Genomic DNA, 26714 nt, shown 5'->3' on the forward strand with positions numbered 1-26714 from the left:
CCTGAGAACGGAGTCTTGGTCATTTTACCCATGAGGCATGGTTCGCACGTGTCAAATGATTCGTAATCAAGAGACTCTAAAAGTCCATCAGCATGGAGCTTCTTCATGCGTTTGACACCTATGTGACCAAGGCGGCAGTGCCACAAGTATGTGGGACTATCATTATCAATCTTACATCTTTTGGTACTCACACTATGAATATGTGTAGCATTACGCTCGAGATTCATTAAGAATAAACCATTCACCATCGGAGCATGACCATAAAACATATCTCTCATATAAATAGAACAACCATTATTCTCGGATTTAAATGAGTAGCCATCTCGTATTAAACGAGATCCTGATACAATGTTCATGCTCAAACTTGGCACTAAATAACAATTATCGAGGTTCAAAACTAATCCCGTAGGTAAATGTAGAGGTAGCGTGCCGACGGCGATCACATCGACCTTGGAACCATTCCCGACGCACATCGTCACCTCGTCCTTCGCCAGTCTCCGCTTATTCCGCAGCTCCTGCTTTGAGTTACAAATGTGAGCAACTGCACCAGTATCAAATACCCAGGAGCTACTACGAGTACTGGTAAGGTACACATCAATTACATGTATATCACATATACCTTTCGTTTTACCGGCCTTCTTGTCCGCTAAGTATTTGGGGCAGTTCCGCTTCCAGTGACCACTTTCCTTGCAATAAAAGCACTCAGTCTCGGGCTTGGGTCCATTCTTTGGCTTCTTCCCGGCAGCTTGCTTGCCGGGCGCGGCAACTCCCTTGCCGTCCTTCTTGAAGGTTTTCTTACCCTTGCCTTTCTTGAACTTAGTGGTTTTATTCACCATCAACACTTGATGTTCCTTTTTGACTTCTACCTCTGCTGATTTCAGCATTGCAAATACTTCAGGAATGGTCTTTTCCACCCCCTGCATATTGAAGTTCATCACAAAGCTCTTGTAGCTCGGTGGAAGCGACTGAAGGATTCTGTCAATGACCGCGTCATCCGGGAGATTAACTCCCAGCTGAGTCAAGCGGTTATGCAACCCAGACATAGTGAGTATGTGCTCACTGACAGAACTGTTTTCCTCCATCTTACAGCTGAAGAACTTGTCGGAGACTTGATATCTCTCGACCCGGGCATGAGCTTGGAAAACCATTTTCAGCTCTTCGAACATCTCATATGCTCCGTGTCTCTCAAAACGCTTTTGGAGCCCCGGCTCTAAGCTGTAAAGCATGCCGCACTGAACGAGGGAGTAGTCATCGGTACGTACCTGCCAAGCGTTCATAACGTCTTGTTCTGCTGGGAGAACAGGTGCATCACCCAGCGGTGCTTGTAGGACATAATCTTTCTTGGCAGCTATGAGGATGATCCTCAGGTTCCGGACCCAGTCCGTGTAGTTGCTGCCATCGTCTTTCAGCTTGGTTTTCTCTAGGAACGCGTTGAAATTGAGGACTACGTTGGCCATTTGATCTACAAGAAATATTGTAAAATTTTAGACTAAGTTCATGATAATTAAGTTCATCTAATCAAATTATTCAATGAACTCCCACTTAGATAGACATCCCTCCTGTAATCTAAGTATAACATGATCCGAGTTAACTAGGCCGTGTCCGATCATCACGTGAGACGGACTAGTCAACATCGGTGAACATCTTCATGTTGATCGTATCTTCTATACGACTCATGCTCGATCTTTTGGTCTTCTGTGTTCCAAGGCCATGTCTGTACATGCTAGGCTCGTCAAGTCAACCTAAGTGTTTGCATGTGTAAATCTGTCTTACACCCGTTGTATGTGAACGTTAGAATCTATCACACCCGATCATCACGTGGTGCTTCGAAACAACGAACTATCGCAACGGTGCACAGTTAGGGGGAACACTTTCTTGAAATTATTATGAGGGATCATCTTATTTACTACCGTCGTTCTAAGTAAACAAGATGTACAAAACATGATAAACATCACATGCAATCAAATAATAACAGTGACATGATATGGCCAATATCACATAGCTCCTTTGATCTCCATCTTGGGGCTCCATGATCATCTTGTCACCGGCATGACACCATGATCTCCATCATCATGATCTCCATCATCGTGTCTCCATGAAGTTGCTCGCCAACTATTACTTCTACTACTATGGCTAACGCGTTTAGCAATAAAGTAAAGTAATTTACATGGCGTTTCTCAATGACACGCAGGTCATACAAAAAATAAAGACAACTCCTATGGCTCCTGCCGGTTGTCATACTCATCGACATGCAAGTCATGATTCCTATTACAATAGCATGAACATCTCATACATCACATATATATCATTCATCATTCATCACAACTTTGGCCATATCATATCACAAAGCACTTGCTGCAAAAACAAGTTAGACGTCCTCTAATTGTTGTTGCATGTTTTATGTGGCTGAAGTAGGGTTCTAGCAAGAACGTTTTCTTACCTACGTGAAAGCCACAACGTGATTCGTCAACTTCTATTTACCCTTCATAAGGACCCTTTTCATCGAATCCGCTCCAACTAAAGTGGGAGAGACAGACACCCGCCAGCCACCTTATGCAACTAGTGCATGTTAGTCGGTGGAACCGGTCTCACGTAAGCGTACGTGTAAGGTTGGTCCGGGCCGCTTCATCCCACAATACCGTTGAAGCAAGATAAGACTAGTAGTGGCAAGAAAGTTGACAACATCAACACCCACAACAAATTGTGTTCTACTCGTGCAAGAGAACTACGCATAGACCTAGCTCATGATGCCACTGTTGGGGAACGTAGCAGAAAACAAAAATTTTCCTACGGTTTCACCAAGATCCATCTAGGAGTTCATCTAGCAACGAGTGATCGGATTGCATCTACATACCTTTGTAGATCACGCGCGGAAGCGTTCAAAGAACGGGGATGAGGAAGGCGTACTCGACGTGATCCAAATCACCGGAGATCCTAGCGCCGAACGGACGGCACCTCCGCGTTCAACACACGTACGGTCAGCGTAACGTCTCCTTCTTCTTGATCCAGCAAGGGGGAAGGAGAGGTTGAGGAAGATGACTCCAGCAGCAGCAAGACGGCGTGGTGGTGATGGAGCTGCAGTACTCCGGTAGGGCTTCGCCAAGCTCTATGGAGGAGGAGGATGTGTTGGAGAGGGAGAGGGAGGCACCAAAGGCGTTGTGTGAGAGGCCCTCCTTCCCCCACTATATATAGGGAGCCTAGGGGGGGCACCGGCCCTAGGAGATCCAATCTCCTAGGGGGGCGGCGGCCAAGGGAGGAATCCCTCCTCCCCAAGGCACCTAGGAGGTGCCTTCCCCCTTTGGGACTCTTCCCTTCCTTATCTCTTGGCGCATGGGCCTCTTGGGGCTGGTGCCCTTGGCCCATATAGGCCAAGGCGCACCCCCTACAGCCCATGTGGCCCCCCGGGGCAGGTGGCCCCACCCGGTGGACCCCCGGGACCCTTCCGGTGGTCCCGGTACAATACCGGTGACCCCGAAACTTGTCCCGACGGCCGAAATAGCACTTCCTATATATAATTCTTTACCTCCGGACCATTCCGGGACTCCTCGTGACGTCCGGGATCTCATCCGGGACTCCTAACAACATTCGGGTTACTGCATATACATATCCCTACAACCCTAGCGTCACCGAACCTTAAGTGTGTAGACCCTACGGGTTCGGGAGACATGTAGACATGACCGAGACGACTCTCCGGCCAATAACCAACAGCGGGATCTGTATACCAATGTTGGCTCCCACATGCTCCTCGATTATCTCATCGGATGAACCACGATGTCGAGGATTCAATCAATCCTGCATACAATTCCCTTTGTCAATCGGTATGTTACTTGCCCGAGATTCGATCGTCGGTATCCCAATACCTCGTTCAATCTCGTTACCGGCAAGTCACTTTACTCGTACCGTAATGCATGATCCCGTGACCAGACACTTGGTCACTTTGAGCTCATAATGATGATGAATTACCGAGTGGGCCCAGTGATACCTCTCCGTCATACGGAGTGACAAATCCCAGTCTTGATCCGTGTTAACCCAACAGACACTTTCGGAGATACCCGTAGTATACCTTTATAGTCACCCAGTTACGTTGTGACGTTTGGTACACCCAAAGCACTCCTACGGTATCCGGGAGTTACACGATCTCATGGTCTAAGGAAAAGATACTTGACATTGGAAAAACTCTAGCAAACGAACTATACGATCTTATGCTATGTTTAGGATTGGGTCTTGTCCATCACATCATTATCCTCATGATGTGATCTCGTTATCAATGACATCCAATGTCCATAGTCAGGAAACCATGACTATCTGTTGATCAACGAGCTAGTCAACTAGAGGCTTACTAGGGACATGTTGGTGTCTATTATTCACACATGTATTACGATTTCCGGATAACACAATTATAGCATGAATAAAGACAATTATCATGAACAAGGAAATATAATAATAATGCTTTTGTTATTGCCTTTAGGGCATATTTCCAACAGTGCCTGCACCGACTAGAGAGGAAGTTAATGATGATGATCAAGGTACTTCGGATCAAGTTGCTACTGAACTTCGAAGGTCCACAAGGACACGTTCCACACCAGAATGGTACGGCAACCCTGTCCTGGAAATCATGTTGTTAGACAACGGTGAACCTTCGAACTATGAAGAAGCAATGGCGGGCCTAGATTCCAACAAATGGCTTGAAGCCATGCAATCCGAGATAGGATCCATGTATCAAAACAAAGTATGGACTTTGACAGACTTGCCCGATGATCGGCGAGCGATAGAGAATAAATGGATCTTTAAGAAGAAGACGGACGCGGATGGTAATGTTACCATCTATAAGGCTCGACTTGTCGCTAAGGGTTATCGACAAGTTCAAGAGGTTGACTACGATGAGACCTTCTCACCCGTAGCGAAGCTGAAGTCCGTCCAAATCATGTTAGCAATTGCCGCATACTATGATTATGAGATATGGCAAATGGACATCAAAACGGCTTTCCTTAACGGCTTTCTTAAGGAAGAATTGTATATGATGCATCCGGAAGGTTTTGTCGATCCTAAGAATGCTAACAAGGTATGCAAGCTCCAGCGCTCCATCTATGGGCTGGTGCAAGCATCTCAGAGTTGGAACATTCGCTTTAGTGAAATGATCAAAGCGTTTGGGTTTATGCAGACTTATGGAGAAGCCTGCGTTTACAAGAAAGTGAGTGGGAGCTCTGTGGCATTTCTCATATTATATGTGGATGACATACTTTTGATGGGAAATGATATAGAACTTTTGGACAGTATTAAGGCCTACTTGAATAAGTGTTTTTCAATGAAGGACCTTGGAGAAGCCGCTTACATATTAGGCATCAAGATCTATAGAGATAGATCGAGACGCCTCATAGGTCTTTCACAAAGCACATACCTTGATAAGATATTGAAGAAGTTTAATATGGATCAGTCCAAGAAGGGGTTCTTGCCTCTGTTGCAAGCTGTGAAATTGAGCTCAGCTCAATGTCCGACCACGACAGAAGATAGAGAAAAGATGAGTGACGTCCCCTATGCCTCAGCCATAGGGTCTATCATGTATGCCATGCTGTGTACCAGACCTAATGTAAACCTTGTCGTAAGTTTGGTAGGAAGGTACCAAAGTAATCCTGGCATGGAACACTGGACAGCGGTCAAGAACATCCTGAAGTACATGAAAAGGACTAAGGATATGTTTCTCGTATATGGAGGTGACGAGGAGCTCGTCGTAAAGGTTACGTCGACGCTAGCTTCAACACAGATCTGGATGACTCTAAGTCACAAGCCGGATACGTGTATATTTTTAATGGTGGGGCAGTAAGCTGGTGCAGTTCCAAGCGAAGCGTCGTGGCGGGATCTATATGTGAAGCGGAGTACATGGCTGTCTCGGGGGCAGCGCATGAAGCAATCTGGATGAAGGAGTTCATCACCGACCTAGGAGTCATACCCAATGCGTCGGGGCCGATCACTCTCTTCTGTGACAACACTGAAGCTATTGCCCTTGCCAAGGAGCCCAGGTTTCACAAGAAGACCAGGCACATCAAGCGTCGCTTCAACTCCATTTGTGAAAATGTTCAAGATGGAGACATAGATATTTGCAAAGTACATACGGATCTGAATGTCGCAGATCCGTTGACTAAACCTCTTCCGCGAGCAAAACATGATCAACACCAGAAATCTATGGGTGTTCGATTCATCACAATGTAACTAGATTATTGACTCTAGTGCAAGTGGGAGACTGTTGGAAATATGCCCTAGAGGCAATAATAAAATGATTATTATTATATTTCATTGTTCATGATAATTTTCTATTATTCATGCAATAATTGTGTTATCCGGAAATCATAATACATGTGTGAATACATAGACCATAACATGTCCCTTATGAGCCTCTAGTTAACTAGCTCGTTGATCAATAGATAGTCATGGTTTCCTGACTATGGACATTGGATGTCATTGATAACGGGATCACATCATTAGGAGAATGATGTGATGGACAAGACCCAATCCTAAGCATAGCACAAGATCATGTAGTTCGTTTGCTAGAGCTTTTCCAATGTCAAGTATCATTTCCTTAGACCATGAGATCGTGTAACTCCCGGATGCCGTAGGAGTGCTTTGGGTGTACCAAACGTCACAACGTAACTGGGTGACTATAAAGGTATACTACAGGTATCCCTGAAAGCATATGTTGGGTTGACACGGATCGAGACTGGGATTTGTCACTCCATATGACGGAGAGGTATCACTGGGCCCACTCGGTAATGCATCATCATAATGAGCTCAATGTGACCAAGTGTTTGGTCACGGGATCATGCATTACGGTACGAGTAAAGTGACTTGCCGGTAACGAGATTGAACGAGGTATTGAGATACCGACGATCGAATCTCGGGCAAGTAACGTACCGATAGACAAAGGGAATTGAATACGGGATTGATTGAATCCTCGACATCGTGGTTCATCCGATGAGATCATCGAGGATCATGTGGGAGCCAACATGGGTATCCAGATCCCGCTGTTGGTTATTGACCGGAGAGTTGTCTCGGTCATGTCTACGTGTCTCCCGAACCCGTAGGGTCTACACACTTAAGGTTCGGTGACACTAGGGTTGTAGAGATATTAGTATGCGGTAACCCGAAAGTTGTTCGGAGTCCCGGATGAGATCCCGGACATCACGAGAAGTTCCGGAATGGTCCGGAGGTGAAGATTTATATATAGGAAGTCCAGTTTCGGCCATCGGGAAAGTTTCGGGGGTAATCGTATTGTACCGGGACCACCAGAAGGGTCCCGGGGGTCCACCGGGTGGGGCCACCTATCCCGGAGGGCCCCATGGGCTGAAGTGGGAGGGGAACCAGCCCCTGGTGGGCTGGTGCGCCCCCATGGGCCTCCCCCTGCGCCTAGGGTTGGAAACCCTAGGGGTGGGGGCGCCCCACTTGGCTTGGGGGGCAAGTCCCCCTTGGCCACCGCCCCCCCTTGGAGATCCCATATCCTAGGGCCGGCGCCCCCCTAGGGGTCCTATATATAGTGGGGGGAGGGAGGGCAACCGCACCAAGTTCCTGGCCCCTCCCTCTCCCCTCGTAACACCTCTCTCTCTCTCGTTGGTGCTTGGCGAAGCCCTGCCGTGATCACCGCTGCTTCCACCACCACGCCGTCGTGCTGCTGGATCTCCATCAACCTCTCCTTCCCCTTGCTGGATCAATAAGGAGGAGACTTCTTCCCAACCGTACGTGTGTTGAACGCGGAGGTGTCGTCCGTTCGGCGCTCGGTCATCGGTGATTTGGATCACGACGAGTACGACTCCATCAACCCCATTCTCTTGAATGCTTCTGCTCGCGATCTACAAGGGTATGTAGATGCACTCCCCTCTCCCTCATTGCTAGATGACTCCATAGATTGATCTTGGTGATGCGTAGAAAATTTTAAAAATTCTGCTACGTTCCCCAACATTTTTATCCTCATATCGACATATTAATTAACATGAGAACCTTCATTTTACATTGCCCGAACCTTGCACAACCATATGTTTGCACTCTTTAAATTGGACGGTGCGCTTTTTATATCATGCTCGTTACACCCGCGGTCCACTAGCCTGGTCGAGTAGCTCCCTCCGACGATCCATTGCCGCCCTCGACCAGCCATATAGTTGTGACTTGCGACCTTGCTCTCTCTCTCTCTCTCTCTTGTGTGTGTGTGCGCACACGCATCAGTATTGGATTGAGATTTAATCTATGTTTCTAGTTGTGACGAGTGTGTCAAATATACAATTGGAATCGAAATAGTATTTCCAAAGAACCGGCGTACCACCCTCCCGGAACCGGATCAATTTTTGGACGTGTGTCGGGCTAGCGGCGATGACTTTTTATCGCTTAGACTCATCGAAGTCGTCTAATACAACATGGTGGTCACCATGAAGAACTGTCAAATATACAATTAGAACGGAAATAGTATTTCCAAAGAACCGATGTACCAGCCTCCCGGAACAGGGTCAATTTTTGGATGTGTCTCGGGCTAACGGCAATGGCTTTTAATCGCTCACACTCATCAAAGCCGTCTGATACAATATGGTGGTCACCATGAAGAACTTTCAAATATACAATTGGAACCAAAATAGTATTTCCAAAGAACCGGCATGCCACCCTCCCGGAATCGGATCAATTTTTGGATGTGTGTCGGGCTAGCGGCGATGGCTTTTTATCGCTCACACTCATCAAAGTCGTCTCATACAACATGGTGGTCACCATGAAGAATTATCAAATATACAATTGGAACCGAAATAGTATTTTCAAAGAAACGGCGTGCCACCCTCCCGGAAAAAGATCAATTTTTTGATGTGTGTCGGCTAGTGGCGATGGCTTTTTATCGCTTACACTCATCGAAGTCCTCTGATACAACATTGTGGTGACCATGATGAACCGTCAAATATACAATTAGAACAAAAATAGTATTTCCAAAGAACCGGCGTGCCACCCTCCCGGAACCGAATCAATTTTTGGATGTGTGTCGGGCTAGCGGTGATGGCTTTTAATCGCTCACACTCGTCGAAGCCATACGATACAGCATGGTGGTCACCATGAAGAACTGTCAAATATACAATTGGAACCGAAAATAGTATTTCCAAAGAACCGGCGTGCCACCCTCCCAGAACTGGATCAGATTTTGAATGTGTGTCGGGCTAGCAATGATGGCTTTTTATCGCTCACACTCATCGAAGTCATCTGATAGAACATGGTAGTCACCATGAAGAACTGTCAAATATATGATTGGAATTGAAATAGTATTTCCAAAGAACCGGCGTGCCACCCTCCCGGAACCAAAACGATTTTTGGATGTGTGTCGGTCTTGCGGCGATAGATTTTAATCGCTCACACTCGTCGAAGCCGTTCGATACAACATGGTGGTCACCATGAAGAACTGTCAAATATACAATTGGAACTGAAATAGTATTTCCAAAGAACCGACGTGCCACCCTCCCGAAACCTGATCAATTTTTGGATGTGTCGGGCTAGCGGCGATGGCTTTTTATCGTTCACACTCATCGAAGTCGTCTGATACGATATGGTGGTCACCATGAAGAACTGTCAAATGTACAATTGGAACCGAAATAGTATTTTCAATGAATCGGGCATCAACACCTGCGAGTGTCGTTTGCCAAAAGTGGCCGCTGCCTCGACCACCCTGCTGACACCTCGCCGTGCCCCCGCGACAGGCGGATCCAGACATCAACGCCTACGAGCGTCGTCGGCCGAAAGAGGCCGCTGCCTCGACCACCATCCGCTGACACCTTGGTGTGCCCCTGCGACCAACCGATCCGGTCATCAGCACGTGTGAGCGTCGTATGCCGAAAAAGATGCCGCCGCTTGGACCACTACCCACTGAGACCTCGCCGTGCCCCTGCGGCCGATGGATCCGGCCATCGGCACCTGCGACTGTGTCTGCCGAAAAATGTTGTGAAGCTCAAATATATCTTCATAGATTTGGCACTAGAGGAAAGAGGAATTATGGACTGACAATAGTCAAGTTATACCCCTCACAGTGGTCTACTATCCTCATATGAACATACTGACATGGGAACCTTTATTTTACATTGCCCAAACCTTGCAAAACCTTATGTGGGCACTCTTTAAATTGGACGACGCACTTTTATATTATGTTCGTTACACTCGTGGTCCACTAGCCTGGTCGAGCAGCTCTCTCTGATGATCTGTTGCCGACCTCGGCCATCCCTATAGTCGTGGTTCGTGACCTTGCTCTATTTCCACGTCTTAGATCCCATCACTTTCTCTCTCTCTCATGTGTGTGTGTGGGTTGGTAGTGGATTTCGATTTAATCCAGGTTCCAACAAGAGATGGAGTGAATCTCAAATATATGTCTATAGAGTTGGCATAAGAGGAAACAATAATTATGTCATTTTTTAGTACTTGTAAGTTATACCCCTCATGATGGTCTACTATCCTCGTATCGGCATACTGACATGGGAACTTTTTTTTACATTGCCCGAACCTTGCACAACCTTATATGTGCACTCTTTAAATTGGATGGTGCACTTTTTATATCATGCACGTTGATACTGACATGGGAACTTTTTTTACATTGCCCGAACCTTGCACAACCTTATATGTGCACTCTTTAAATTGGATGGTGCACTTTTTATATCATGCACGTTGCACCTCGGTCCACTAGCCTGGTCGAGCAGTTCCCTTAGAATATCCACTACTGCCCATGGCCAACCTTATAGTCATGACGTCTCTCTCTCTCTCTCTCTCTCTCTCTCTCTCTACGCCTCTCTCTCTCGTGTGTGTGTGGGGGGGGGGGATTGGTAGTAGATTGGGATTTAATCTAGGTTCCAACAAGAGATGCAGTGAAGCTCAAATATATGTCTATAGGATTGGCATAAGAGGAGACAATAATCATGGACTCTTTAAATTGCCTGAACCTTGCACAGCCGTATGTGTGTATTCTTTAAATTGGATGGTGCACTTTTTATATGATGCCCACTGCACCGCGGTCCACTAGCCTGGTCGAGCAACTCCCTTAGACAATCCACTGCCGCCCACAGTCATCCTTATAGTCGTGACATGTCTCTCTCTCTCTCTCTCTCTCTCTCTCTCCGCGACAACGACGGCGGAGGCGGATGATGGGGCGGCGCGGGCGGCCGCAGAGGAGGAAGCCATCTATTCCTGCATTGTGAAGAAACAGCATCGGAGGAACACGCGCGCCCTTGCCAGAGAGCAAAATTGGGCATCCGTGGCTCCGTGCCATGGCCAGACTGCCACCAAAGGAGGACAGTGACAGCAAGGACAGCTCCAGCGATGAGCAGATCTGGATCGATCACTACTGTGTCTTCGACTGGTACTTCCGCGAGATGGGCGGCAAGGGCGCCGGGAAGGGCAACGGCAGCCGTGGATGATCTCCACCATAGTCAAACAAGCCAAATTTTGGTAGTCCTATGGCATGTTAGTAGTAATGGAGTAGCCGAACGATGTGTGTAATGCATCGAGCCATCGATGTAATTGCATAAGTTTGTATGGATTTGAGATAGGATAATTGAGGTGTCCGGTTGTGAGAAGAAAATTTTGAGGCTTGATCCGTCAATCTCTATAGACGTGTCCACGCGTGTTTGAGGAGCCTAATTTGTAAAGTCCAACTGTAGATGCTCTAATGAACAAAAACACCTATGAAAGAAAGGAAATGAGGCTCTCGTGCATGTAGTGTCAAATGGCCGTTTAGGGAAAGGATGGGCTGCGGTTTACTATGTTGGCATCCATAGCAAACTATGATAAAATATTCAAAAGTATGACATATTGCCCTGTATCTATATGCATAGATGGAAATGTGAGCACTAAATGGCAAAAACGTGTGCAAGCATGCCCCGAATTCACGGATGAATGGTCCAAAACTTTCAGTGGAGTGCAGAGTGTAGAACACTTTTCTCTGAGACAATACTGCGCGCATGTACTCTATGAGACCAGCTGGCAGAAATAAATGGGCATGCAACTGATTGACCGTTCTCATTCCTCGCATTATTTCCCTCGCTGCATGCGGACTCTATCTCTCTTTCTCCATGTTGCATGCAAGTTTCTCTCTCAACATGCAAGCTCCAACGCGCGAAAATTCCATTTCCCTCCTAAGGCGAATAGGCGCCATGGAATAGCTTCAAAATTAGCTGCAAAAAATAGATCGCAGCCATGATTTTGGAATTCCCTCCTTTTTATAAATAGACTAACTTAACAGAGACATATTATAAATCAAGTAGACCGTCATATGAACGTATCATGTAGTAAGATGAAGATGATCCACCGGACCCTCACGGCATGGTGTCTACCATGGATTACAGCTGCAAAGGCGGAGGCAACCTGGGCGGCAGACGACCGATTGGAGGGAACAACAACATAGAAAAAGCGGGTCTGATGTCGGGTGGAGTGGCGAAGATCCAACAAGGCTTGTGCAGGCGCCAGACTGGTACAACGGTGACCTGGGAGGGAACGGATATAGAACAGGGGTGTGGAGTGAGAAAGACGCGGGCTCCCAGAGGGGTTTTGGGTAGGCTGGGATATCAGAGTGTTACGTGGTGGAGGTCTGGACTCCCGCACACCTTCCCAACTTTTGCATCCATTTGCAGGAATTCGGACACACGGATTCATTCGCGAACATATGTTCTGAATGCATCGGTCCAAATGCTTGTGAACGTTTTGCGGCACGATGTTGAAGTGGCCTAATATCATTTTTGAAGGTTAGACTTAAGCTGTTAAAGCCCATGGTAGAATTGACACTGATCATAGTTTATTTTGAAAAGTAGGATTACATCGGTCTTTGTAGCAAGCGAGGCAAACAAATTTATATTATTCAACAGAACCCGACAAGCCAAATACATGGATCAACTCGAAGCCATTTTCCTCGCAACCACTGTCGCTATACCTACCAGCTTGATGATATGCTCTGACCTCATATCAACACACACCATCTTGGTGGCCTCACCAAGCCGCCCGACGGCAAGCCAAGAGCATCAAACGGTCTAATAGACCCTCTACGCAAAACGCATGCGCAAGCTGTAGAATTACCCGCCACAATCTTCCGCAGTACCACCTTCAGGAGCAACTAATGCATTCACCTTGCTAGGTCATTTTGCCTTCAACGCCACCACGACGCCAGATAGCGCAACCATCCTGCGTGCGTCCATTAACACACGTCTGTTACCAAGACCCTATTGCGTCCATTAACACCACTCAACCTTTTCGCCCCTCCAACCACCACTTGCTCTAAAACGATGCCCCCCATGAGGTAGAACAGCACTGAGAGCGTTGTCACCTTCTAATCCGGAAGACCCAAATTTAGGGTTCCCCCTGGAGCAGCCCGAGCGAAGACCACAACCCACCTAACTCCCAAGGCGGCGCTTTCAAGAAGGGAAGGAGGGCGAGACAAGCACACCTGAATGACGCCTCCAAGGAGGGAAGCAGTGCCAACGGGCGTCGCCGCCATCGAGGCCGACATGGATGGCCTGGGATTTCTCCTGATCTAGACTTCCCGCAACTAGCACCTCAACTAGCGAAACCACCGAGATGTGATCCAGGTCCAAACGGGAGGAGCTAGCCAAACAAAGGTGAGGGAGAACAAGCCCCACATGTAGCAGAGATCTCGCCACCCACACGCCTGAGAACTGCGATCCATGTCCTCGCCACCTTGCATTGCGGCCGGTGGTGCCTTTCCAGTCGGGGCCGTCGCCGCAGAGCCTGATGCCCTCTGCATGCAGGAAGGAGCAGCAGAGGCCCGAGTGCCACCTTCCACGACAGCGCCCCGGGCTTGCCCAACGGCTGTCTCAGGCAGGAGCAAGGTAGGCATCGGCACTAGGGCTGTCGCCCTCGAGTCACCGGCACGGGGCGACGTGAGGGTACCGTTTCACTCAGGTGTCTTGGACTTCGGTGAACGCATTCCCTTGTCTAACTCGACACTACGTGTAGTACATGTGAGAGATAGAGAAAGAGAGATAAAAAATATTTTCCCATCTCTATATCTTTCTCAGCCTGTTGTCTTTACTTCTACGTGACAGAGAGATTGAAAATAGTCCAAGTGTCATTATTTGTGTTTTTTAACAACGGCATGTAGTACCAGCTAATATAGGTTGATGGAAAAATAGGGGAATGAGCAAACGTGACCCTGAACCAGCTAGGAATCTCTCCATGTAGAAAAAAAATGTGAGTAGCTGAAATCTTGCAGCCTGTATTTTAGCTAGGCGAGCAGCCATCACTTTTCTCTGCCATGCGAGCCACCCGATATCTTGAGGGAGAGTACCGTCCTCTTCTCTACTTCACCGCCAACGGAGCTCTCCGTCCTCTCTTCCTCTCCCTCTCAAATCTAGCAATCCCATCCGGCCAAAGCTCCCCTTCCCGGCCAGCGAACCTCACCTTCCTCCTCCCTAATGCAACAGTCTCCACTTTGCTATAGCTTTCCACTTTGCCAGGACCATGCGTTGCTATATTGGCGAAAGTTGGCATGCAGAAACTGCATTGCGGCAGGGTGTGTGGCAGCTTCTGACTTTGTCATGTTGATACATCTCCATAAAGTTCTTCAAAACAAGAGATCTCTCAAAACAATTGCCACAGCTAACCCATATGAACTTTTTTGGTCGTATCTGCTTGACGTTTTTTGAAAGGTACCACCAAGTCGTACAAGCTAGCTCCTTAGCAAACCATTGGGAATGCGGTTTGGTATGGAGGTGTTAAATCTTCATTTTTTGTGACACTTGCATTAAGTCTAGGTGTGACATTCAAATGAAGCAACTAGCAAACCAACCAATCTAGCTCTACCGAGCAATACGCAATAAAATAACTTGCTATACATATAGCAAAGTGTTGAGACTCACAAAGCTCATTATGTCCAGAAAGAAGCTGGCTCATTGTTCTTCACTGTAGTTTCTCAATTCGATTCGGAATAAGCCTTGCTGAAACTGCCGTCAAGACTTCTGGAGGTACGAGGTGCTGTTATTTTCTAAAAGAGTTCAAAATGTATTTTCTTCTGATAATGTATAATTTGTTAGCAGCCCTCACGAACATTTGCCAGAGACAACAAATTAATGTACATGATGACTAAAAAATGTCATCCATTATTTCGACATTGTTAACACCTCGTGCTCACCGTTGCTTCTCTGACAACCCTCCCACGGCACTGTGATAAACTCTCACCTTGTAGAACCGTCTTCACTTACTTGGACGAAAACGACAGGTTTTACATGTCTAGACCAACACGACCCAGTCCATTTACTAGTCCAGTTGGTGTCCAGCCTTGTTCATTTGGCTAGAAGAAAATGGCAATTTTCACATGGTCGTCCAGCACGCCGTAGCTCAAAACTTCTAGCAAATGACCACCATCAGCCAATTCAAAAGTTTGCCCGAAGTAGGTCCTGTTGATCCCTGCCAGTTTAGAAAGGCACAACACCTTTTGTCCTGACTACGCCTACAAAGTCAGAGAAGTAGGTTGCCGTTCCGGGGCTATGCCTCCATAAAGGTTCAGCTAACCATTCCTCTTCTATCTTGGCGAAATTTAACAATTGGTAAATTCAGAACCTTATCCACCTAAAGGTGCGGATCCCAAAGCGAACAAACGGTTCTGATAACAACCATCCGAGCTACTGTGGATAGCAAATCCATCATATATATATAGCCCGTTTATTCTGATAATATTATCAGAATACTTATTCTGATAACACTTCCGCACTACAAACTCAACGCGAGGGCAATGTACTTTCTTTAGCAAGAGCACTGCATTACAGAGACTAGTGAACTTCGTGCCGGAAAAAACTGCGCGTAGTGTTTTTTCGGTACTGTTTTCGCTCTACTTTTTTAACTGTTTATCGGAACGAGGCGTGTAATATACCGTTCGAAAGCTACGGATTAGGCGCAACTTCGCCATGTTGAACACATTTTGAAATTCCCTGCGGTTTAAGAGCAGTTTCCAAAACGGTGCGGCCCATAAAGAGTGGCAGCGAGCGTTTTTCGCGTTTTTTTCTAAACCGCTCGTCGGAATGAGGCAAATGATACACCGTTGGATAGATATCGCCGAGGCGCATCTTTTTCATAATTATTGTTTTCTCTAATTCGTTATGGTTTAAGAGCAGTTTCATATTTACTAAATCGCGGAATTCTGTTTTTCAAATTATTTCAAATTTTTGGTACTATTTTCGCTCCAGTTTTTTAACCGCAAACGATACGCCATTGGAAAGATATCGACGAGGCGCATATTTTTCATGTAGAACACTCTCTGTAATTCTTTACGGTTTAAGAGGAATTTCAAATTTACCGAAATGCAGGCACTCTGTTTTTCGCGACACCCAAATCGATGTGGGTACTTCATCCTACTGAAAACCGCACTGCATCGGACGAAAATACGCACTGCATGAGACGTGTAAGAGAACTGCATGGTTTCCTTTTTGTGGGGCGTATATTTTTTAAGACGAGGAAGAAAACCGCACTGCGTTTAGACTGAAAACCGCACTGCATCAGACGAACTAGCAGACTGTATGATTTCTTTTTTGTGGGACGTAAATTTTTGAAGACAAGGAAGAAAACCCGCACTGCTTTTAAACTGAAAACTGCACTGCATCAAACGGCCAAGTGAACTTCATAATTTCTTTTGTCGAACGTATTTTTTCTCAGACGAGTTTTTGTTGTCTTTTTTTCATTTTTTTGTGAACGAGAGTGGACCAGAAAGAGGAGGCAAGTGAACCGCGACATATATCGAAGTGAACCTCATTACTATCTTTGTTGTTGCGCTACATTTTTAGCACTTTCATTTTTGGGCACAAGTGAACAACATCACTCTAAACAATGAACCACATCCGAGGACCAAAAGCACTGCCTGCGTTGATGTAGTCGACTGATTTTTAAAGCACACGGAACAAATTGCCTTCATAAATAGGGATAATAAAATATATTCTCTTTATACAAACTAAGTGCACTTTAAAAACAATTCTCCAAAAAATACAACTTCAGGCTATTTTCCCATCGCAAAACAAACAAAACAAAAATCGAAACAACTAAATTGCATGCACACACGCTCAGCACCGCGCGAACATAGTCAGAAATACCATGTTTTTATCACAGATTTTGCACGGGCGTCTCGGGGTGGAGGCCCTCCTCTGCAGACTATAGCTGTCTTGCCGAAGTGTACTACATTTGCAATCAGCACAAATGTCCCTCAATATATAAACTAAACATACATCATTTTCTCATGGAACGAACTGAAAAAAGAAAAACGTGCACTGCAAAAATCGCCAGCGGTGGAGTCGGTGTTAGTGACTAATCCCTACTATGCTCGCCTCACATTGCAGAAGTCCACTGCATGGCCATGCAATGATGGCCGCACGCGGCTGCTGTGTGGACTGCTCCAGCGATGCCATTGCGCTGCTCATCCCGGGGCGGAAATGGGGGAGTGCATGGTTTCACCAACGATGGGGACGAAGTGAGCTGCAATCGAACAAAAAAATCGCCATGCGGAATGAAGTGAGCTGCAGTTGTACATGCACACACTAACAAACTTCACATGCATACATACTTATCTTCACAACAATGCACGCTGAACCTCATCTCCAACTTGATGTAGACACTTGTTTTGCACTGAACTGCACTGCGTCGTGCACGACCATGTTGCTCCATCGCAGAGGAGGGGAGGTGGAACAGAGGGCAGGACGCGCGTGGAGTACACTCCCTCCTCCCACCCGTGCGGCACACTGCATTAACACGCACGAATGAACCGCACGCGGGAGCTGTAGCCCATGACGCACTGCACGGCATGACCCGCCGAACCGCATAGCCGTCCCGGCAAGTGGTGGTGACGTTCCGAGGCTCAGCTGGAGAAGGGGGCGCATTGCGGTAGCCGCCAGATTTGGCGAGGGGTGGTGCGGGATGGGGGCATCAACCCATCTACCATGGCGAGCTGCAAGCAGGAGCTAGTGAACCTCATGCCGGTGCCAGCCAAACTACACTGAGAGAATTAACAAACTTCGTTAGAAACTGAATTCACTCAAATCAACAACAATAATCTGAAAAAAATTACACAAAAATTTCCGCAAGCCCCTGTGTCGGAAATGCCACAATGGTAAGAGAGAGAGGCGCTCCCCGGGATCCTTCTGCTGAAACCGCACGCTGGAGATGGTGACTGCGCAGCCGTCCATGGAGAAGAGTGTGAAGAGGAGGGGGTTCCGTCCCGATGCCGTGGTGGCTGGCGTCCACTAGGACCAATCAGACGACGTCGACGGCGGCTCAGTCGAGGTGGACAACAAAGGCGTTGTGGACGGGAGACCAGATCGAGGGGGAGGTCGCCGTATATTGGTGGAAAGAGATCCAGCAGGGGATCGGCGGTGGCCTCCACCCCAAGCCTGACCGCCAGATATCGCGCTGGGTCGTCGGTGCCCCAAAAATTCGAGGGGAGGGGAAGGGCGGCGCGCCCTACTGCTGGCTGTCCGCGTCGCTGCAGATCGAGCCGAAAGGGAAGTTCGGCGATGCCTGGGGAAGGCGAACAAGATGGATTGGGGGAGGAAAGCACCGGCGAGGGAAGAAGGTGGATTGGGGAAGGACGGCGCCGGCGGGGAAAGGAAGTGGATCGGGGGAGGGCGGCGCTGGCGGGGGAAGGTCGCCGGGCACGAGGGAGCCGCGCGCGTCTCGCTCCGGGCTGGTGGGTTGGCAGGGCAGAAGAGATACGCGGGCGGCGGCACGGCTCTTGTATCGGAGGCACGAAGCCCCTGGCTTCGCCGACAGTGGAAGGTGGAGGGGAGGTGGGAGGAGGCTAGGCAGGAGGAAGAAGGTGGGAAAGAGTGGATCAGGCACGAACAGAACGTGGGAGGAGAGTGGTGGGTGCGTTGACTCTTTTTGTTTTCGGATCAGGGTGGAATCGGTGGTGGGAGGTGTTATCTCTACTTTTAATGGAGTAGTTGGTAGTCTCGTTTTCAGGTTTTTTTTCGTTCCATCACTTTTGTTCAGTTTTTTTATAGGTTAACCGTCGTAGATTTTTTTGTCGCCTCCCCTACTTTATCGGTTTATTTTCACTTCATCCTCTCACACAATGAAAAAAACTGAACGGATCAGAACTTTTCATACTGACGCAAATTATTTAGTAATGTCTTTATGTAAAAGAATCAATCACAATCAATTTCTAAAGATCAAATCTAAATTAATTAATCTTCATAACGTTTGTTTCCTTCCGAATCACGTCCATAACTTTCCTTCCTTGTTTGGGCAGAAACTGTTTGGTATCAGAGATTAGGAAGCTTTCTATAAGTGTAGTAATAGGAAGTATTCTTTTTCTTGATGATTCATTTCCATGCATGATGATAGTAAATTAGGCCAACATTCATCACTATTTATCAACGTCATCAATCGTATCCATTCCTACCAGTTTTAAGGGAATCTGCTCGCTATGTCTTTTTTAAGGGGATCCGCTCGCTAAGTCGTCGTCGCACGTTATTTTCACAAGCAATTCTCCAAAAAAGCGTGGGTATTGGTAGTTGAACGTCCGCTAGGTTTTCCGCCTGTCCCATCCTCGCGCTGTGCGGCCGCCACCCGCCGAATTTCCAGCCGCCTGAGCCCGTTAACTTCGCCAGCCATCGGGTCGACTGCCCCCGCCCCAAACCCCCATCCCCGAGCACTAGCTATCGCCGCGTTGCCGCCCCAAGCTCCACGCCACCGGGAACGAATCAAGCGCCGTCCCGACACCGCCGTCGCCGGCCCAGCACCTCCAGCCTTGCATGGACAGCTTCAATGTGCAGTCTCCCTTGCTACCTCACCTTCTGCCAGCGCATGCAGCGGCGGGGTTGGACGTGTGCGTGCTTGCTAGCTTGCTCTCCGTGCGTACGTACTTGCTCTGCGTGCGTCGCACCGGCCAATGCGCATGATGCGTGTGTGCCTGCTTTTCTGTATGTGTATGCCAGCGTAATGCGTGTGTGCGTTGCTGTGTGTGTATGATATAGATGGCCCGAGTGTGTGCATGCTGTGCTCTGCTCTCTACTGATCTATGTGTTGGTGCTCCTCCTATATGTTCATGCCATACAAATGAAATTTCTGTTAATCTTCTGACATGTTGAGTTGGTTCTCTCTGTCTTCTGAGGGGGTGAATGCAAAGCAGTCTATTAAGCCAGGCACTATTGCTGAGCTAAATTGACAAAAAAATATTGGTAGCCATAGTTGTAGTCTAAGTAGTAGCGAGTTGTCTGATATGTATAAAGAGCCCGTTGCAACTGAGCCCGTTGCTAAATTGACAAAAAAGGTTGCCAGTGTCACTTGATATGTATGAGAATATTAAATGTATTATTAACATAATTAATATTGAACTCTTAAAGTTAATGTGGTCCCGTTGCAACGCACGGGCGTTCCTCTAGTCAGAATAAGAGACAAGTGTTATTAGAATAAGGTCTTAAGGGGTGTTATCATAATAGACCCACCTACTATATATATATATTGTCATATGATCTCTTATGCTAAAATAACACTTCAATCACAATTTCAAATATGAATCATAAACTTCATTGAGAACCAAACTCTAATCTCAGTCATTGAGGCAATTGCAATTTATCATAACATAGGAAAGAATCAATATAAGAGCTTTTCAGCAAGTCCACATACTCAACTATCATTTAGTCTTTCACAATTGCTAACACTCACGCAATACTTATGGGTAAGGAGTTTTAATCGGACACAGAGAAAGATAGGGGCTTATAGTGTTGCCTCCCAACTTTTTACCTCAAGGGTAATGTCAACAATAATAGATCATGCAAACCCACATCCAATTAGCCATATATATCAGGATCTTTCCAACACATTGTGCTTGCCATAGGATAAAATGTAAAAAGGAAAGGTGTAGATCACCATGACTCTTATATAAGGTAGAGGATAAAAGTAAAAGATAGGCCCTTCGCAGAGGGAAGCAGAGGTTGTCATGCGCTTTTATGGTTGGATGCACAAAATCTTAATGCAAAAGAACGTCACTTTATATTGCCACTTGTGATATGGACCTTTATTATGCAGTCTGTCGCTTTTATTTCTTCCACATCACAAGATCGTATAAAGCTTATTTTCTCCACATTAATAGATCATACATATTTAGAGACCAATTTTTATTGCGTGCACCGATGACAACTTACTTGAAGGATCTTATTCAATCCATAGGTAGGTATGGTGGACTCTCATGGCAAAATTGGGTTTAGGGATATTTGGAAGCACAAGTAGTATCTCTACTTGGTGCAAAGAAATTGGCTAGCAAGAGAGGGAAAGGCAAGTTCAACATGTTGGATGATCTATGACAATATAATTTATCTCAGATGTAAGAAAACATAACCCATTACGTTGTCTTCCTTGTCCAACATCAACTCTTTAGCATATCATACTTTAATGAGTGCTCACAATCATAAAAGATGTCCAAGATGGTATATTTATATGTGAAGACCTCTCTTTCTTTATTACTTCATATTAATTGCAACGATGACCAAAACTATGTTTGTCAACTCTCAAAAACTTTTATTCATCATACTCTTTATATGTGAGCTCATTACTCTCCATAAGATCCATATAATCTCTTTATTTCTTTTTATTCTTTATCTTTTATTTTATTCCCTCAATATCATAGCAAGATAATCAAGCCCTTGACTCAACACTAATCTTTACTATATATAGCTCATGGACTCGATTACATAGAAGAATCATAAAGCAAAACTCACAACTAGATCATACTAAAATTTTATTCCACTAGATCAAGATATTATCAAAAGGATCGAAATAAGAAAAACGGTAAAGATAAAAGTGATGGTGATACGATACCGGGGCACTCCCCCAAGCTTGGCAGTTGCCAAGGGGAGTGCCCATACCCATGTGATTATGTCTCTTTTGCCGGTGAAGGAGATGGAGTTGTTGATGATGTAGGCTTGTAGTCCCTCTTCCAAGGCATAGGCTCACCATCATAGAAGGATGATCGAGTCTTCGGGATCCTTAAATCTGCAACCAAACTCATACTCTTGAATCTATATTCATACTCACAGTTTTAATTTTGCAGGTCATAGATCTGGGCTTGGAGGTGCTCGATTTTCTCATGAAGCATGAAGATGGCCTCCCCAATGTCCTTGCCGTCCAGCTTGTGGTTGTTGGTGAACTCCGTGATCACTATGGGATTGGAGTCGAGTCCACGCTCCACCATCTCCTGACACTTGAAAACTTGTTGCTCCATTGCCTCGAGCCTTGTCCACGCTTCCGGTCCTTCTTGGTCCCTCAACATCGCGGATGTGCAACAACCCCTCACGCATCTCAATGGTTTGAGGGTGTTGCAGCACCTCCGCGAGGTAGTGCTTGATGACCTTCTCGAAGAACTTGTCCTTGGGGGCACTTGAAGACGACATGGTGACCTAGATCTGTCAGAAAAACAACTCGAAACAAAGACATGATATATTTGCGTGATACGGTGGTCAAAACCTTCGGGAGATTATATAATGAATTTTTACCGACCAAAAGAAGTATCGTGCAAGAAAACGGAGTCCGGAGAGCGCACGAGGTGCCCACGAGGCAGGGGGCGCGCCTCCCACCCTCGTGAAAGCCTCATATCCTTTCCGGACTGCTTCTTATTTTCCTATTTTTCTAAATATTCCAAAACGGAGAGAAATTGCCATTAGAACTGTTTTGGAGTCGGTTTACTTACCGTACCACATACCTATTCCTTTTCGGAGTCTGAAAAGTTTCAGAAAGTGTCTCTTATGTATTCCTCCGGGTTTACGGTTTCAATCTATCTATCTATCTATCTATACATCTATATCTATCTATCTATCTATCTATCTATCTATATCTATCTATCTATCTATCTATCTATCTATCTATACCTCTATACCTATACTAATTCTAGACTTCCAAGAAATTACCACGTTAATTAGTAATTAGGAGCCGTTTATTTGGTGGGACCGAGTTATTACGGTGGAGATTAACCCATAGGACTCCTATGTACATCTCAATCTATCTAGCAATACTCCACCGCCTCTTCCTCTATCTCTTGAATAAAAAGATAAAAACAACCTGAATCATATCTTGTGGCATAACCCCCTGTACGTCAGGAACTAATCTCTAGACTCTCTCAAACTACCATGGTCTCTCACCCCCTGTATGTCGAAAAAGAAACCATTGACTCTCAAACTACCATGGTCTCTCTCGCCCCCTATAGATCAAGAACGAATCTATTGATTCTCTCTCTCTCTCTCAAACTAAGGCAAGCTACTTTGGGCACGGATCCCATGTGCTCAAGAAGTCCGCCTTCGCCATAGTTTGAACAGCAATACATGTCAGGGACAAGCTCTCGATGACGGCAAGCGTTCCGCGACGATCTTAGAATTGGGCAACCCGCAGTTCCTGTAGTGTGGCATCAAGGACCTCCACTCGCTGCCACAGAAGCCCACAAAGATCTACAAGGAAGTGGTAGATGGTGTGCTTCAAATTCTTCTACGAGTTCTAAACTGGTGATTGGTTTTTCGACTTTTCTTTCAAATAACTCATGTCATTGCTATGAGCGGTTTATTACAGATGTGTCATACAAGTTGATGAAATAAGGTGCTAGACTTTGCTGTGACCTGCGAGTAAAAGTTGATCAACGCGGCCTCCAACCACAACAAGACGCCCACCACGCATGATCCTTGCAAGCAGTAGCAGCTTGACTTTGTCGTCGCCGACATAATGAGGACGAAATTGAAACCCCATATGCACGCGTTACACCTTGCAAAGTACCCTTCTCTTTGGCCAGTTCCAATCACCCCCCCTCCATTTAGTCGTTTACCTGTTGGACCTATTTACCATATGTTTCAGCCTTTGAGGTAGTGTTTACAGTAATAGATATGCATGTGCTATTTATTTTCATATGATTGTGGAGATTTATAGTGCTAAAACGGATTAGAAAAGCAAACAATATATCATTCAAATCCATGCTCAAGATCCTGAATTTAATTTAGGATACGGGGAATTACATGTTGTAGTATCAAAGTATATATGGTCAGATTGGCGGAGCTAAAAAAGAATTGTTTAGATATCATGTACTCCATAAGTAACAGTAGTTGTTTTGTTGTATGCAGTTTTTGTACTAGCTGTTTTTTTCTTATAGATCACCCTCATCTTTGTCATGTTTTGTGCTAAAAATTTGATGCAAATAAGTCCCGGCCTCTTTGGATAACACACCGCCAAGTACAGGATTATTAATGTTCGTTGTTGCAGCACGTACATGCTGGAGCATGGAATGGTTAGGCTTTCATTTTATTTCTTGCCAACTGTACTTGAATGCATTCAGGCATTAGCGATTTTGAAAGAACGATCCAGGTATATCATAACATTTTTTAGTTTGTTATTAAACAAAGTATGATGCCTAGACTCTAAAGGTTTTGTGCAAGCACGACAAGGACACTCGAGCTCCGCTCTATACTATTGTTACTAATTGCTGAATGGCAGAAAATTTAGGTTCTCATCGTGATTTATTGATGAACAAAAATAATCGTGCAGTAACTTTGACCATCGGATATCTACTCTACGGGTAATTTCTAAATCAGTTTGATAACCGCATCTATACTTCTTTAGACAATCCGTTCTCTCTCTGGTATTTGTATGTGCCTTCCAAGTGATGTGGCATATGCGTGAAAACTGATACAACTGATTGTCTGCATCTCCATTAGAGTTGCTTCCATTCTCTATTCAATTACCCATATTACATACTCTGTTTTTTGTTTATCAAGAATGGTGCCACCAGTGCCACGAGAATTTTTACTTATATCTACTGATGAATGACTACCTACAACATGGTAAGAAGTAGAAACAATAACCTTAATCTGTTAGTATAGTATTTGTACTGACATGCAGGGATAGAGATGGCAGGAAGCAACAAAGGGCCATGGCTCTCCCATGGTCTGGAAGAAGTGTTTGAAACGCCTAAGATATCAGTAGGATTGGACTACAATTAATTTTTTTTACATCCTGGAAAAATATAATACATGTGCTCTTTGTTGGGTTCCTCCCAAAAGTATAAATTTTCGTGCTCCATCCTTGCTGACAAGCAGACCTTTGTAGTAGGCAGTTTGGTAATTGAGAAATTGTATTCATATGTGGGGCCAAAATGATGTTTAAACCAGATATTGATGTTCCAAAAATGCATTATTTGGTGCAGTTGTTGGCATTAATTATTTGTTTTCATATTAATTAAGGAGAGGCTTCTCATTTTTCCCATCAGTGTTTGCAGTTAGTTGAACTTTCAGATGCATAGGCATTGGAGTTGCTTATAAAAAAAGACACACATGCACCAACAAAACTTAACTATTAGAGGGTAAATATTATGTTAAGTGGAATGATTAGACCAATCATTGATTGAATCAAATGAGGATAGAGTGGTTAAGAGTGAAGAACCAGCCATGATAATTGTTGTTTGAGGTGATAGAACCGAGAATGATCTTTATTGCTTGAGTAGATAGAATAGTGGCAAGGTTGTGAGATGATGTGTATGCCTGAACAAGATGCAAGTTCTAATCAATAATAAATTATACTGAGTTGTTCTGTTAGTACATGGATCACAAACCCTCTATGTTAATAGTGTGCTATATGGTTTGGTTCTACAGCTCAATGCTTCTAAGACCTTCATTGGTTTGGTAGAAAGCAATACACCTACGTGCCTTTACGTCTATCAATACTGGTGGGGCCAACATAGAAATACTGAACCCTGGAAAATCTGTATAATAAAATTAATTTTATTTGCATAAGCAACTGAGAAAAACACTGCATGCAATTTGACTCGACCAGGCGATGATAGTAATTGGGGTGCTTTCCTCTCCGGTTATATAATTTGTATTTAATCACTGATTCACTTTTTCGTATGTTTAAAAGAAGCCTCATCTAACCATCTAGCATCGACTTGGACACCATATTTGAGGTTTAGTAGTGCTGTAGCAACCTATGTGTATGTGAGCTTTATTAGTGGAGCTTTATTTTCTATGTATATGTGAACTGGTTGCTATTGGTTCATAATTATAACAGTGCTGTCCATGTCTGCAAAGTCACTAGCAGTACATTTTCTTAAGAGTTTTGGGATGTTACTGAAACTCTGCACACTACCTTAGATACTATTTTTGCGTAGTTATGCTTCCATATCTTCATTGAAGCAGGGACGTTGGTGGATGTAAGTAGGAAAAAACTATTTATTTTACCCCCAAAAAATATATTGTATTCGCCAAACTCAGTTTATAGCTAATATTGGCTTTTGCAGCGAGGACTCCAAAGCTATAGTCTTTAGTGGATCGAACAAAGTAGTTGAACTTCTGTTTAGTTTCTACTATCCAGTTCTTATCTGATATGCATAACTGCAGACCAGAACTGGCAGTTTTATGCTTTATGATAATACACATGATTTTGAGATAAATTTGCAGTACAGCAGGAGAGATGACAATTTCCATTTTGACCTTTTACACTTTTAGCGCATCTATTTATTTATAGGAACACTAAATGAGAGAAAGTACCTTTTTAATTAAAGTTTCTGATGTTCCATTTTCTAACAAGCCATATAGTCAGCTATTTTTGTGGATGATTATGCTGCTGAGTGTAGGAATAAATTAAGAGTAATGATTGTCTCTTGAGAAAGAGAATGCATCGCAACTGACTTAGCTTATTATTGATTATGGTCTATTGCTATTGTATTTTGATAAACCGTAAACCAGCACACTTTAATTTCCGCATGT

The 26714-nt window shown here is 45.2% G+C and overlaps 1 long non-coding RNA gene across 1 annotated transcript; it reads right to left on the bottom strand.

The window, feature by feature from the left end:
- Positions 1-16886: 16886 nt before the first annotated feature.
- Positions 16887-19026, bottom strand: LOC125532362 (uncharacterized). The gene is made up of 2 exons (XR_007294042.2): positions 17546-19026; positions 16887-17457 (listed from the first exon to the last, which is right to left on the bottom strand). It is a non-coding gene; the product is annotated as an uncharacterized LOC125532362 (long non-coding RNA).
- Positions 19027-26714: the final 7688 nt, after the last annotated feature.

Source organism: Triticum urartu, chromosome 1A, assembly GCF_056163025.1.
Source record: "Triticum urartu cultivar PI428250 chromosome 1A, HENAU_Tu73, whole genome shotgun sequence".
Taxonomy (NCBI): domain Eukaryota; kingdom Viridiplantae; phylum Streptophyta; class Magnoliopsida; order Poales; family Poaceae; genus Triticum; species Triticum urartu.